The sequence below is a fragment of the Ostrea edulis genome, chromosome 6, assembly GCF_947568905.1.
Source record: "Ostrea edulis chromosome 6, xbOstEdul1.1, whole genome shotgun sequence".
Taxonomy (NCBI): domain Eukaryota; kingdom Metazoa; phylum Mollusca; class Bivalvia; order Ostreida; family Ostreidae; genus Ostrea; species Ostrea edulis.
In genome coordinates, this window is record NC_079169.1 from 37,288,947 (window position 1) to 37,301,933 (window position 12,987).

Sequence of the window (12,987 nt, forward strand, 5' to 3'; positions counted from 1 at the left end):
CGTTATGTATATCTGTATGATATCGTTTTGTATATGTGTATGATATTGTTATGTATATCTGTATGATATCGTTATGTATATGTGTATGATATCGTTATGTATATGTGTATGATATCGTTTTGTACATGTGTATGATATCGTTTTGTACATGTGTATGATATTGTTATGTATATGTGTATGATATTGTTATGTATATGTGTATGATATCGTTATGTATATGTGTATGATATCGTTTTGTACATGTGTATGATATCATTTTGTACATGTGTATGATATCATTTTGTACATGTGTATGATATCATTTTGTACATGTGTGATATTGTTTTGTATATGTGTATGATATTGTTATGTATATGTGTATGATATCGTTATGTATATATGTGTGATATCGTTATGTACATGTGTATGATATCGTTATGTATATCTGTATGATATCGTTATGTACATGTGTGTGATATCGTTATGTATATATGTATGATATCGTTTTGTACATGTGTATGATATCATTTTGTACATGTGTATGATATCGTTTTGTACATGTGTATGATATCATTTTGTACATGTGTGATATCGTTTTGTACATGTGTATGATATCGTTATGTATATCTGTATGATATCGTTATGTATATGTGTATGATATCGTTTTGTACATGTGTATGATATCATTATGTATATCTGTATGATATCGCTATGTACATGTGTGTAATATCGTTATGTATATGTGTATGATATCGTTTTGTACATGTGTATGATATCATTTTGTACATGTGTGTGATATCATTATGTACATGTGTATGATATTGTTATGTATATGTGTATGATATTGTTATGTATATGTGTATGATATCGTTATGTATATGTGTGTGATATTGTTATGTACATGTGTGTGATATCGTTATGTATATATGTATGATATCGTTTTGTACATGTGTATGATATCGTTTTGTACATGTGTGTGATATCATTATGTACATGTGTATGATATTGTTATGTATATGTGTATGATATTGTTATGTATATGTGTATGATACCGTTATGTATATCTGTATGATATTGCTATGTACATGTGTGTGATATCGTTATGTATATATGTATGATATCGTTTTGTACATGTGTATGATATCGTTTTGTACATGTGTATGATATCATTATGTATATGTGTATGATATCATTATGTATATCTGTATGACATCGTTATGTATATGTGTATGATATCATTATGTATATGTGTATGATATCATTATGTACATGTGTGTGACACCGTTATGTATATGTGTGTGATATCGTTATGTATATATGTATGATATCGTTTTGTACATGTGTATGATATCGTTTTGTACATGTGTATGATATCGTTTTGTATATATGTATGATATCGTTATGTATATCTGTATGACATCGTTATGTATATGTGTATGGTACCGTTATGTACATGTGTATGTACTGTGTTATATATGTGTATGGTACAGTTATGTCTATGTGTATGATATCATTATGTATATGTGTATGATATCGTTATGTATATGTGTATGATATCGTTTTGTATATATGTATGATATCGTTTTGTATATGTGTATGATATTGTTATGTATATGTGTATGATATCGTTATGTATATGTGTATGATATCGTTATGTATATGTGTGTGATATCGTTATGTATATGTGTATGATATCGTTTTGTATATATGTATGATATCGTTTTGTATATGTGTATGATATTGTTATGTATATGTGTATGATATCGTTTTGTATATGTGTATGATATCGTTTTGTATATCTGTATGATATCGTTTTGTATATGTGTATGATATTGTTATGTATATGTGTATGATATCGTTTTGTATATGTGTATGATATCGTTATGTATATGTGTATGATATTGTTATGTATATATGTGTGATATCGTTATGTACATGTGTATGATATCGTTTTGTATATGTGTATGATATCGTTATGTATATGTGTATGATATCGTTATGTATATATGTGTGATATCGTTATGTACATGTGTATGATATCGTTATGTATATGTGTATGATATCGTTATGTATATGTGTATGATATCGTTTTGTATATGTGTATGATATCGTTATGTATATGTGTGTGATATCGTTATGTATATGTGTGTGATATCGTTATGTATATGTGTGTGATATCGTTATGTATATGTGTGTGATATCGTTTTGTACATGTGTGTGATATCGTTATGTATATGTGTGTGATATCGTTTTGTATATGTGTGTGATATCGTTTTGTATATGTGTGTGATATCGTTTTGTATATGTGTGTGATATCGTTATGTACATGTGTATGATATCATTATGTATATGTGTGTGATATCGTTATGTATATGTGTGTGATATCGTTATGTATATGTGTATGATATCGTTATGTATATGTGTGTGATATCGTTTTGTATATGTGTATGATATCGTTATGTATATGTGTATGATATCGTTATGTATATGTATGTGATATCGTTATGTATATGTGTATGATATCGTTATGTATATGTGTATGATATCGTTATGTATATGTGTGTGATATCGTTTTGTATATGTGTATGATATCGTTATGTATATGTGTGTGATATCGTTATGTATATGTGTATGATATCGTTATGTATATATGTGTGATATCGTTTTGTATATGTGTATGATATCATTATGTATATGTGTGTGATATCGTTTTGTATATGTGTATGATATTGTCATGTACTTGTGTATGGTTTGTATAACATGACTTATCTCATTGAGGGTTAAACTATATTTATGATCTTACATAAGTTCCATATGTATAAAAAGTAAAATATTTAGAGTCGTCTTATATTATATACATTTAACAAAGCATATGTTATTCAACATTAACAACCCACCCCCAAATGTGTATTCATGTGTATCAATGATTTGATAAGGTTTACAGAAATATATATCAATTGAATCAAATATCAAAAGTCATACATTGCCTGAAGTTTGAAACTTTGGAATCTGCTTAGTGTAAATTACGTAAGGAAAATGAATTTTAAACAAGTCCTGTCTAATACAAATTTTGATTTCGTTATATAATTACATAATTATGATTGAATGCAGGAATTTCTTTCCTACTATTCGGTGCAATACTTGTGTACAAAATGTCCTTGTCAGATCCTGCTGCTTAAGTTCTTATCCCTCTTATTGCTGAATAGTTTTCAATTAAAAGAAGTAAACTAATCTTGAATCCTTTAAAAAACACCTTCCGTGTAGAAAGGAAGTTTTGAATTTTATAAACTGAACAGAGGCACAACAATTAGAGGAGGTCCTTATAGACCCTAATAATTATCATTATAACGCATCCATATTTTGATGAACAGTCTTACATTTCTTTAAGTGGCGTCCGTCACAAATATATATACTGGTCTTGTAATGTACATTTCAGCTATTTCCTCCAGAATATCGAAATGTAGATATTTTGCCAAATTTATGGTTCACCTTCACCGTCAATTCTCCCGTAGTCTGGACGACCGTGGGGGCGCCACCGAAGCCTTCCTAACTAGCTCTCTCCACTCCCGTCTGCTATTCTGAGGGCGTTGCTCAGTTTTAGGTCTCTCCACTCCCGTCTGCTATTCTGAGGGCGTTGCTCAGTTTTAGGTCTCTCCACTCCCGTCTGCTATTCTGAGGGCGTTGCTCAGTTTTAGGTCTCTCCACTCCCGTCTGCTATTCTGAGGGTGTTGCTCAGTTTTAGGTCTCTCCACTCCCGTCTGCTATTCTGAGGGTGTTGCTCAGTTTTAGGTCTCTCCACTCCCGTCTGCTATTCTGAGGGTGTTGCTCAGTTTTAGGTCTCTCCACTCGTCTGCTATTCTGAGGGCGTTGCTCAGTTTTAGGTCTCCCCACTCGTCTGTTATTCTGAGGGTGTTGCTTAGTTTTAGGCCTGTCCACTCTGGGATGTTGTCCTCCAATCTCTTCATCACCTCCTTCCCTGTACTTTGCCTTGCAGGATCGTCTTGGCAAGCTCTGATGATCGTGAGACGTGCCTGTACCACTTTAGTTTGCGGTGGGTTTTTTTTACTGTGGTCAAGAGTTCTTCAAACAGCGCGTTAGCTTGTCTGATCCTGTTCCTGACTTCTTCATTTGTGATATGATCTTTGTACAATGTAGGAGATGCAGAGAAGTCTGCGAAATCATCTCGTCTCAAAGGCCTGTATCCTTCTGACAGTGTCTGCTGTTAGGGTCCATGATTCACAGTCTGATCTTTGAGCTGAGTGTTATGTTCCTGTCCTTCCAGACAGTCTTGAGTTTGGTGAGCGTTGTGGTGCTTTGGGCTATTCTGGCGCGTATCATAACAATGGCTCCGAGGTATTTGAAGTTGTTAACAGTGGCCAGCCTCTTACCACTCACTTTGATGTCAGTGCTGATGCCTTTGGTGTTGTTTGTCATCAGTTTGTTTTTTTCTGCACAGATCTGCATTCCGTAGACTGTAGATGTTTTATCCAAGAGTTCCTCAAGGTTTGCAAGTTCTCCTCCGTCTATGTCATCGGCAAATCGCAAGTTGGTGATTGTTCTGCCGCCAATGCTGACTGTTCCACAGTGATCTTCTAGTGCGTCAGCCTCTCTAAAAAGATGACGGATAAGGTAGGGCAAAGCAGACATCCTTGCCTCACTTCCAATGTGGTACTGAACCCTGCCCCAATGCTGTTGTTGAAGTAAACTGCGCTGGGTGCCTTGTCATAGAGGCGTTCGATGAATGCATGCCATAGTATGTCGAACACCTCAAACAAAGACATGGTAGAGGTTTTGTTAATGTTGGAGGTACTTTTCACACAGTATCCCAAGGTTAAAGATTTGCTCTGTTGTTCTGTGCTTTGTTTGTTCTTCAGCAATGATCTTCTCTGCTTGTGGCTTCAACCTATTCAGCAGTATTTTCAGCATGCCCTTGATTGGGTGGCTAATAAGGCTGATGGAGCGGTAAGTTTGGCACTGTTGTAGCTAACCTGTAGGTTGCCTTTTTGGGGGAGTGTGACGATCAGAGATTGTGTCTATGGTGTACCTGTGGTTGCAGGAGGTACATGTCATGGTGGTTATTGGTTATAAAATTTGTAACCGATTGTCATCTTTCCAACCAATTAGTTGGTTAACCGGTAAACCGTCACCATCTTTAATGAAGACAGCATTCTCTTCTTCTTGGATAGCCGTCGAATCGACGATGCTTTCAGTGTCACCTCATGTGACTGCGGAGTCCGAATGAGGATGCCCAATCTTTTACACTGCGGACAAGCTATGTAGCTCTGCTGTTTCTCTTTTCTGGCCTGACGTTTCGCTTCCAGGCCATCAAGAGGTGTGGTTTCAAAGAACTTGATGCTTTTGTTGACTACAGTCCCGCATGCATCACGCTTTTTGACCAGGGACTCCCATCCATCGACTTTGATGTCACAGACTTTGAGAGGAGTCTTTGACTGCATCCTGGTATCGTTTCAAGGGAGCTCCTAGATTACGTGTGCCCGTGGCAAGCTCTGAGAGGAACAGCTGTTTGGGGATATGGTCATCACCCATTCTCATTACATGAGTTGAGCCTTGATTAACAAGGCTTCGACACCTGGTAGATTTGCACGCTTTAGCACCTCTGCATTGGTGATCCTATCTTTCCACTTGACACCCATTATCTTGATGGAATTGGTCCTGTTGCTTTATGTGGCCTATATGGGATCCAAGTCTCACAACCGTACAGTAGTGATGTCAGCACAACTGCTCTGTAAATGGCTACCTTAGTTGCAGTTTTAGGCCGCGCTCACTCCAGTCTAGTCCAGCTATGGACATACGACTGGATATTTCCTTATCCAGGCTACAATCGGAAGTCACGTGACTGCCGAGATAGGTGAACGCATCTACATTTTGCAACTGTGTCTCCTGAATCTTGATTCATGACTCGTTGCACTGATTGCAGCTTGACCTTTGTGGAGTACCTCTGATTTCTTGAGACCAAACGAACCGCATGCCTCTGACAGGTTGTCTGCTAGTTCTTGCAGTCCATCCTTGGAAGTGACTGCTAGGGCACAATCACCTGCAAACAGAGTATCCTGAATCAGAGCCTGGTGCACTTTGGTCTTTGCCTTTAGTCTTCGCAGATCAAACACGCGTCCATCTAATCTGTAGTTTATAGTGATGCCTGCACGAGACTTGGAAAAAGCCTATTGCAACATGACTGTGAATAGGATGCTTAAGAGCGTTGGAGCCATCACATAACCTTGGTTCACGCCATTTGTGACTGGGAAAGGTTCTGACACACAGCCGTTTTCCAAAATTCTTGCCATCATACCATCGTGGAAGGAGAGTACCATGTGAGTGAACTTTACAGGGCAGCCAAGTTTAGCTAGGATTGACCAAAGGCCAGTTCGACAGACAGTGTCGAATGCCTTGGTCAGATCGATGAATTGGAGATAAAGGTCCTGGTGCTGTTCACTACACTTTTCCTGAAGCTGGCAAACTGCAAAAATCATGTCAATCGTGCCTCGATTGCTTCCAAATCCACATTGACTTTCAGATACAACATCGTTGACCAGGTGCTGCCCGAGTCTATCAACAAGAATACGTGCTAAGATCTTGCCAGCTACGCTTAGAAGGGAGATCCCTCGATGTTTGTCGCAAAATGACTTATCACCTTTGTTCTTGTAGAGATGGGCTATATTTGCATCCTTTAGCTCCTGAGGTAGTTCCTCGTGCAGCCATAAGCACGGAAGAAGTTCTATGAACTTGGTGGTGAGAACCGCCCCTCCTTGTATATCTCAGGGGGAATCCCGTCCTGTCCTGCCGCTTTTCCTGGCTGTAAGTGTTTCACAGCCTTTCGTAGCTCTTCCTCCGTTGGCTGCTTAGCATGGGCCGTTACGGAATGCTGTTAATAGCCTCTTCATCAATACTAGACGGTCTGTTGAGCAGCTTGATAAAGTATTCCATCAATCGTCTCAAGACGTCCTCCTTGTCTGTCAGCAGAGCACCTTCCGCTGAGCGAACAGGAGTCATGGCGTGGGATTTAGGTCCATACACTGTTTTCAAGCTTGGTTGCATGCATGTCTGCATATTTCTGCAGCTTTCGCTTCCCACCAGCTGCCCTTCATTTAACGTAGCTTGTTCTGGGCATCTGTATATAATAGTAATAATTGTAAAGGGCTTCTTTTGATGACGAGTTCCTTATCAGCCAACCAGGCTGACCAGGCTGCATGTTCACTGGATTGATGGTCTTGAATTTCAGTAAACCAATCCTGGTGCTTTCTCCTCTGGATACCAAGAATCTAATGGGCAGTCTCGAGCACTGTATCCCTGAAGTGTCCCCAGCAAAGGATAGGCTTGCAAGTGAGTCTTGCAAAGCTGTCTTCAGGGTTTCCTTTGTCGCATCATTGCTGAGGCTACTTACATTTAGCTTCTTCCTGTTCCCTACTGTGTTGTATCTCCTGAGCACTGACACAGCACTGAAAACCAATCGCGATCTCAGTAATGTGTTGTTTGTCCAGCAATCCGTTCCTCTCATGGCTCTGGTCACACGCACATCCTTCAAATCACAGCGTCTGATGATGACAAAGTCAATTATATGACCATGCTTGGAACTTGGGTGTGTCCAAGTGGTTTTGTGTTTCACTAGAAGCTTGAAATTCATGTTACTAATCACAATCTCTCTCTCTCTCTCTCTCTCTCTCTCTCTCTCTCTCTCTCGTCATATCTAGGTCCTTTTCAATACTGCATAACATTCGTCAATTTTGCATGATATTCATGAAATGAATTTCATTTTCGAAAAAACCTGAGGTTATGAACTGCGACACTTCACTCTGGCATACTTCATGAATCGCGCTGGTGCGTGTGCAGCGCTGTAGTTCACCTCCTCATATATTTTATGTTTACATTTTTGGGGGTCGAATTTCCCCAGTTGTTAAGATAGATATATTTATCAAGATTCATATGTGCATTGTTCACAACGGCAGCGCATTCATGAGGAAATGGCTATCATTAAACATTGAAAATGTAAGTATATTCAAGTGTCCATATAGGCCCCGGCCTCTTGTTATGGCATATCTTAAATAACTTATCAATGCTATGACGAAATAGAGTACTTTTAAACATGAAATCACGGGCACACAATCTTGTGGGAAAAGAATTAAATAGTGCAGTCTTAAAACACTGCCATTGCGAGAAGTAACTTGATAGGAGATTATACCTTTTCAACACAAAAAATTGATTAAGAGTGGCTTGTAGGATGGGCCCAGTCAATGGGTATTGATTGTCAAATAAATAAAATACTTAAGAGTTCGTGTTGCCCCTCTCTGCCCACATTTCATTCATACCGTTTGTTTGCTTTTTTGCTGATAAAAATCGACCCAGTCAAAACATAAATAAGTTTCGATTTTTATCAAAAGTTTTTATCTTTTATCTAGGTTTTAAAATACTGTAGTAAGAGAGAAAAACAAAATTTCTGACAGCCATACTCTTTTGTAACACGACATCTTGACCTATTCGCAGCGCAGGAAATGGGACAAGGTACTGTTGACCATGTTAACAACATTCAATCGTTTTTTTTGTCTGTCTGAAGTGTTCAGTTCTGTTCTGTTTAATGAAATATTGAGCAGTACAAATTGAGTAAACCAACAAGCCCATTTCAATTTGAAGATCACTACACATTAAACTTGAGATAATAAAAATTTCTTTCATTAATTGGAACTGTTTGAAATGTCATCTTATGTACAATACCTGGTCATAAGGGAACCATCCCCCCCCCACCACCACCACCACTTTTTATCACTCCATAGAAAATCATTGAAAAATGCCTTTTTGACAAAAATCTTCTTGCAGCGTTACTTGTAGCTTTTTAATGGATACCGGTATACATGTATATGTAATATAAAAAATACAGAAGTCTTTGTAGTTTCTTCACATGATTTCAAAACAATTTTATCTGTGGGTGTTGCGGTGAAATAGCATGTCAAATGCGAACTTGAAAGCAGCTATGTCAAGCCGATTTACTCTTTATTCGAAAAAGAGATTATCTCTTTAAGGTAGATCGATCCTCGTGTGATGTCATAAGTTTTTGCAAAAATCTTTATTAATTAAACATTGCGCATGATAGAACTAAATTGACCTCACAAAAATTATTTTTTTCAATGAAATATATAGTGAGAAAATGAAATGATGATTCACTTTTGGCCAGGTACTGTACATTAAGAATACCTCACATGTAGAGCAATTTCATGTAATAGAATATATTTGTACTGTGTTGATGCTTAAATTCTAAATGTATTTCAGACCTTCCGCACAACCATGATACCGACAGGTGCCCGTCAATAAATCCCACCTACGGGGATTTCGGCATTGGATGGAAACAAAATCGACCCAATATTATGTAACTGTCATCATTGTATAATGCCGTAGTTCACACGGGAAAGCGAGGGGGGGGGGGGGGGGGGGTAAATCTCCCTTAATTACAAATACATGTACTGAAATACAAAATATGCTGATCTCCAGAAAAAAAAATCTGAAAGTCTATGAAGATCACTGATAAGAAACGGCGTTGTAACACTGTTTGGAAGCACATACATGTATACAATGTAGTAACACAAAATATAAAGGCATTATGACGCGCGTAATAACGCTAAGTTGAAAGGTATTATGACGTAAAAAAAAAAAAAAAAGTGTAGTAGACCTAATGCGAAGTTAATTTTTAAAGGCGATATATAATGTTATATAATTCAAAAGAAAGGCATAAAATCACAGCTTAACAATGCAAAAGTAAGGCAATGTGATGTTACAATTAGATTCACTGTGCATTCTGCTTATTTTTTTTTTTTTAAATTGAAATCCATTGTTATAAAGACATAGTTTGTTTCAATTTAGTTAAATTCGGTTTTTAGTGCTGCCTGTCTGCGTGTAAATATACACACTCCGTGACCTATTTCGTGATATTGTTGAAATATACTTTCTGGTTTACTACTTTTTAAAAATCCTTTTATCTAAATTTGAATAATAAGTAACGCATACCTATAATTTTTATACAATGGTTTATTTTATGCGTTTAGAGTTTGTCCTTCTTGGACTATTTCCCTTTAACGTTGTCCAAATATGGAAATCATTGCCAAAAATGGAAACAAATCAAGGTCAGGTGATTTTTCAGTTGATACGGTTGAATAACTTACAGATTAATAATATCTGTATTTTACGTACGTGAAAGTATTTATATTTAAAAAATCAGAACAATATCAATAATAGAATGTCTTTCTTTGGTTTGTTAAACGGGAGATGAAGCTCGCAAACATTACAGAAAAAAATGTTTACGACCTTCACGTCCTGTTTAACAAACCACAGAAAATATTACTTGTGACAAGGAATCTGGCCTAATGACGCCGCTTTTCTATTTGACGTCACAATGTGTACGATATATAATCGGTGGTGTGGAAAATCTCGGGAATGATTATAACTATATAACGATTGATTGATTGTATAATGTTTAACGTCCCTCTCGAGAATTTTATACCCATATGGAGACGTCACCATTGCCGGTGAAGGGCTGCAAAATTTAGGCCTATACTCGGCTACTTATGGCCTTTGAGCAGGGAGGGATCTTTATCGTGCCACACCTGCTGTGACACGGGACCTCGGTTTTTGCGATCTCATCCGAAGGATTACCCCCATTTAGTCGCCTCTTACGACAAGCAAGGGGCACTGAGGACCTTCGGATCACCACGGAACCCAGACTTTAAATAAAATTATTGACATTTGTGTGACTTACAATGTAACGCTTTGAAGCAATGTTTTAAGTAAAATATAAATGTTATACGTAATTAAACAAGATTCAGTTTATTACTTAACTTATCAAATATGTAAAATATACACTAACATTTTTTGGCTAATCAATATATTAAACATTTGTAGTGCATATGAAAATTAAAGTTTTATGGGGTTTTCGTTGAGATAACAATTCCAGTATCAAATACATGTATTCCTACACTCCACGTTCAATGTACATCTAGACCTGTACTTGTGAATTCTTAATCATTGTACAGACTTCATTACTTCATTTACAGAAACAAGCGCTCGTGGTTCTGTCGCATTATTGATCATTAGCTTGATATTCTCCTTCCATCCAAGGATATTTCATGTTGAGTAATACCGAGGGAGTTAGAAACTGGCCTGGGGGCGTGCACAAATTACATAGGATATATCCTGCAAAAAGATTATCACAAAGTGATAATTAAACTAATTATCAATGTAGATACAACAACCGAATTTGTATGAATTTTACAATTTTGTGTTTGAAAAGATATTGCCTGTCTTTTTTGTTGGTTATGGATGTCTCATCAAAAGTCAGCATTTCACAAATTCTATGGTGGTTATAACGATCTAGTTTGCCAATACAACCTATCATTGGGTCAAATGCTGTCTGACGTGTTCATACTGATTGTTACGCCGTTCTTTGCACAATAATTTTTGACTATACGGATTACTCCGTTTACCTGATCAAGATATAGGGCTCAAGGAGGGTGTGATCGGTCGACAGGGAATGCTTACTTCTCCTAGGCACCTGATTCCACCTCTGGTATATCCAGGTGTCCGTGTTTGTCCAACTCTCAATTTTGTATTGCTTATGGGGGTTGTGAGATTGATCACTGTTCGTTATCTTTGCCTTTCATGTACATGACATCCGCCGCGCGGCGAATGTCGCAATATGTGACGTTAGCGCTAAAATAACTTCATATATGAGTCGCGTTTTTGAAATGAAAGAAAACAATAATGTTAAGAAAAATGACGTTTTAATTTTTGCGCTTTCTAATATTTTAAACAAAAATGACGATTTCGAGGAAGTCGACATAAATAAAAAGAAATTTGCAAAACATGATGCTTTTGGTAAGCTACTAAGACCCTGTTTTCAAGATTATCATGTGACGAGTCGACATTATGATCTGACAATTTGACATAAAAACAAGTGGGTGGCAGGAATGTGTCACCATAAAATACAATGGAGCTTAATTATCAGTGTGCATTTGTTTCGCGTCATTTCGCATTACTATGCCTTTCTTTTGCGTTATTACGTAGATATAGTTTCTCTTGCTTGAAATGACCCCAATAGCCTTTCATAGAAAATTATCATTGTGGTCATTTCATCCATAAGTTTCTTTCTGGGTCAAGTACACCTATTAAATGTCATGTCGACTTTAACCACGTAATACTATAACATGTTTTATTGCTTATAGTGCTATTTCATAGATCATAAGAAAACTATCGCATATTGGACGATAGCTAGTTTGTTTCTCCAGAAAACAAATTCACATTATTTTGGTAGGGTATCGCCTTATAAAGTTATATCACTTTGAAGTTCTAAGGTTTTCACATCCGACACAGAGGCGAGCAATTACTCATATTATTTGTCAAGAAGCAATTGAGCAGAACCTCGTCTATTTATTCTATGGGGATGAGGAGGATTTAAAATTTGATTAAGCAATAATATAACAAATTAAGGAGGACTAACGCAACAGAGAAATCTGATATTGATGAAAAGTAGAGGATATAAATATATAATAATATTTTAAAATTGAAAACTTTCAATTTTACTTTATTCAGTCCCAAAAATGCAGTTTTAGTAGAAGTCAACTAAAAATATGAAATACATCGTGAAAACTTGTGGCGTTGAATAGGGAAAGCAGGTTTTTCGTTGTTTATCCGGACTGTAAGTTTCCTGAAATACGTACACAGGAAGTGGGGTTTGCCAGGGAGGCTATTGCTCCAGGAATGCAATGTGGTAATGACACAGTTTGCCTGGTTGTTAAGTAAGACCTTTTGTTTCTTTTATCTGTTTCTGGAACATCAAAACATTTCAATAAGTCGGGTCGGACCGAGCCACCAGTTTTATAGTTGATGTAATTATTTGTAATTCGGACTTCTTTTCATCTCGTCTTATCGCAGATGGTTTCCCTCACCTTCATACCAGAACACAGAGATTGTTAAATTAAACAGATAAGATACGAATTATTTCGTCATCTG